At 42.0% G+C, this 3,777-nt stretch overlaps 1 non-coding gene across 1 annotated transcript; it reads right to left on the bottom strand.

Moving 5' to 3' along the window:
* Window positions 1–745: 745 nt before the first annotated feature.
* Window positions 746–849, bottom strand: LOC148568383 (small nucleolar RNA R71). The gene has a single exon (XR_015882419.1). It is a non-coding gene; the product is annotated as a small nucleolar RNA R71 (small nucleolar RNA).
* Between the last annotated feature and the right edge of the window lie 2,928 nt (window positions 850–3,777).

Genomic DNA, 3,777 nt, shown 5'->3' with positions numbered 1-3,777 from the left:
CTCTACTCGTTTGTTTTTCTTTGTTATTTTCAATTTTGTTTGCTAACCCACTAACTGTTTGATATATTGCATCACCCACAACTAACAATAACTCTGACACAAATACTGTCTGCACCTATTTTCTTTGCTTGTACTTGTTGGTTGTATGACAGGGAGAAGAAGCGGGGCTTCAACTTCCTTTGATTCTGAACCTGAGAGAACCTTCCTTAGACTAAGGAGGGAGGCAAAAGAAAAACGTGTAGTTGGTGCTGAAGAAGAGGAGGAACACTTTGAGGAATACTTTGAACCTAACATGGAAGAAAACATGGAAAATCATCATGAAGAAGAGACTCACAACCATGGCAGAGGAGGTGGAGCAAATCATGCTGGGGAGGATAGAAGAGTTTTGGGCTCTTACATCAATCCAAACCCAGGCAATTGTGGAAGTAGCATCCAAAAGCCAACAATCCATGCCAACAACTTTAAACTTAAACCACAGCTCATCACCCTTGTTCAGAACAACTGTTCGTTTGGAGGAAGTGTTCAAGAAGACCCCAATCAACATTTAACCACCTTCCTGAGAATATGTGACACAGTGAAGTCTAATGGTGTTCATCCTGACGCCTATAGACTGCTCTTATTTCCCTTCTCACTCAGGGACAAGGCAGCCATGTGGTTGGAATCCTTCCCAAGGAAGAGCTTAACAACTTGGGAAGATGTGGTGAACAAATTCTTAGCAAGATTCTACCCTCCTCAACGAATCAATAGGCTGAGAGCTGAGGTTCAAACTTTCAGGCAACAAGATGGTGAGACTCTATATGAAGCATGGGAGAGGTTCAAGGACTTAACAAGGAGGTGTCCACCTGACATGTTCAATGAATGGGTGCAGCTGCACATTTTTTATGAAGGGCTCTCTTATGAGTCAAAGAAGGCCGTAGACCATTCATCTGGAGGATCCTTGAATAAGAAAAAGACCATTGAGGAAGCCATAGATGTTATTGAAACAGTAGCAGAGAACGACTACTTCTATGCTTCTGAAAGAGGGAACACAAGAGGAGTGATGGAGCTAAACAATATAGATGCTCTGTTGGCCCAAAACAAGCTCATTACCCAGCAGCTGGCTGACCTCACCAAGAAGATGGAGAGGAACCAAGTAGCAGCAATCTCCACTTCGTCAACAACACAAGAAGGAGTGAATGAAGAAGCAGAGGGTAGTCAGGAGCAAGTCAACTACATTGGGAATTCACCAAGGAAAAACTATGATCCATACTCAAAAACTTACAACCCTGGATGGAGAAACCACCCAAACTTTGGGCGGGGAAGTGAGCAAGATCAAAACCAAGACCAGAGACGTTACAACTCCAACAACAATGCAGCTCACCAGCAATTTACCCAGAGGACATCTCAACACCTCCACAACAACACTTCTCCACATACTTATCAAAACCAAAACAGCACGTCTGCCCCGAATCACTCATCAATTGATGACAAGCTCTCTAAGATTGAAGCCTTACTTGAAGGAATATGCCAAGAGATTCAAGAAAATAAGGTGTTTAAAGAGGAGGTGCAAGCCAATATTAAGAACCAGGGAGAGACCATTAGGAAGCTGGAATTCCAGGTGGGATATTTAGCTGAGAAGATTCCCAAACCTACTGATAGCTTCCCAAGTGACACGGAGAAAAACCCCAAGGGAGAAGCCAAGAAAGTAAGATGGGAAGATTGCAAAATGGTCACTACAAGTGAACAAGAGATTGAAGACAAGCAAAGCAAAGTGTGCAAACAACCTGAAGACACCTCAACAAAGGAGGAGGATAAAGATCACAAAGAACCAGAAATCTCACAACAAGAGCTGCTGAAGCTCTATGCACCATTCCCTCAACTGCTCAATGGTGCTGTGGGAAAAAGAATATACTCAAGGTTCCTAGACTTGTTTGCATTTCTGCATGTGAACATACCATTCATCAAGGCAATTCAACAAATGCCTGCATTCATCAAGTACATGAAGGAACTTCTTCCTAGGAAAAGCTCACTCAAGGGAGGGCAGACTATAGTGATGAACAAGGAATGTAGTGCCCTTATTCAACCTGAGTTGCCTACAAAAAGAAGAGATCCAGGAAGTTTTCATATACCTTGTGCCATAGGTGAAAACATGTTCGACAGAGCACTATGTGATTTAGGGGCCAGCATCAACTTACTGCCCTTATCCCTGGTGAAGAGGCTGCAGATCAATGAGATAATGCCCACAGATGTCATTATTAGACTGGCTGACAAAACTCAAAAGCAAGCAATAGGAGTGGTGGAAAATGTGTTGCTAAAGGTTGGGAAGTACTTTCTCCCAACAGACTTTGTCATTTTGGACAGGGAAGAGAGTCACACTCATCCAATCATATTGGGAAGACCATTCCTAGCTACGGCCAGAGCACTTATTGATGTAGAGAAAGGGGAGCTAATATTGAGAATCCATGATGAACGACTCAGCTTCAATGTTTTCAAACTCTCGCAAGAAATAGATCAAGAGGACAAGGAACTAAGCACAAATGATAATGAGACACTGAAGCACTGAAGCACAGCCAGTTCATTCTGAGATCCCCTTAACTGACAAACAAGGAAAATAGCAATTGCCACAGCTCAAGGAAAAGTTGGAGGAATCTAAACCTCTAGAGGCAGGTGAAGACAGCACCACAGCTCCTTTAGAAAAAGAGGTCACCAAGGGGAAGGCAACCTCAAAAGAAACAAAGAAGAAGGTACCAAGAGGGTGGAAGAACAAGAAGATCCCTACGGAAGACTTCTCTCCAGGGGATAGAGTTGTCTCAGCCTACTTCCCAGATATTCCCCCTAATCTCCCTACTGTGCCATCTCAATTACCCAAGGTCTTCACTATCAACAGAGTTCTTTCCCTGGAACATGTGGAGATTATTGATCCAACCAATGGATACAAGTCCACAGCAAGAGGGGAGGACTTTAAGCACTACCAACCACCATGATGAAGGAAAAACGTCAAGCTAGTGACGCTAAAGAAGTGCTTCATGGGAGGCAACCCATGTTTTATATGCTTTCAGATGATAATGAATAAGTCAATCTTTATGAGCTTCAATCCAAACTTAACAAACAATTGGTGAAAATCTTCTTATGCAGAATATAGTGAGGAACAAGTTTGGTGTTCAAAGCAAACCAAGTTGCATGCTAGTCTTGGGAGCTTTGAACACAAAACTTTCATCACAGTGATCCAAACTAAGTTTGGTGTCACCTCATGGTGCCACCAAAATGCATATAAGGACCCACCAATAGTTAGTTAGTTAGTTGGAATTCATAAACAAACAATCAAATCCTTTCTTTCATTCTTATTCTTGCCGTAGATTTTTTTTTTATGATATTAATTTACTCCTTTCAAATCTTTATAGGAAAGAAAAAGGAGCATTAAAAGGGATAGATTGGACAACCAAACAAAGAAGGTTCGGACACCACAAAAAGAGGGAATACATTGGAAAATGTTGCCATGCAACATTGAAAAAAAAATAAGACCCCTAGAAGACCGAGCAATCCCCATCATAAAGTGATGATCCTTGTCTTCTAGCCATGCATAACCCCAACCGTCCATCAAGTGACTATTTCATCAATCTACACCCTCCATTCCTTCACAACTTCTCTATATAAACAACCTTTGTCCGTACTACCCTTCATTGTCATCACACACCCTTCACCACTCTTCCTTTCTGTACAAGACACCCTCTATCAATTATAAACAATTTTTCCTACTCTCTTCACTGCCATAAAACCCTAAACAACCAAAAGTCTCCA

The sequence above is a fragment of the Arachis ipaensis genome, chromosome B4, assembly GCF_059453495.1.
Source record: "Arachis ipaensis isolate K30076 ecotype BB chromosome B4, ASM5945349v1, whole genome shotgun sequence".
Lineage (NCBI taxonomy): Eukaryota > Viridiplantae > Streptophyta > Magnoliopsida > Fabales > Fabaceae > Arachis > Arachis ipaensis.
This window is presented reverse-complemented; position numbering and strand designations above follow the sequence as displayed.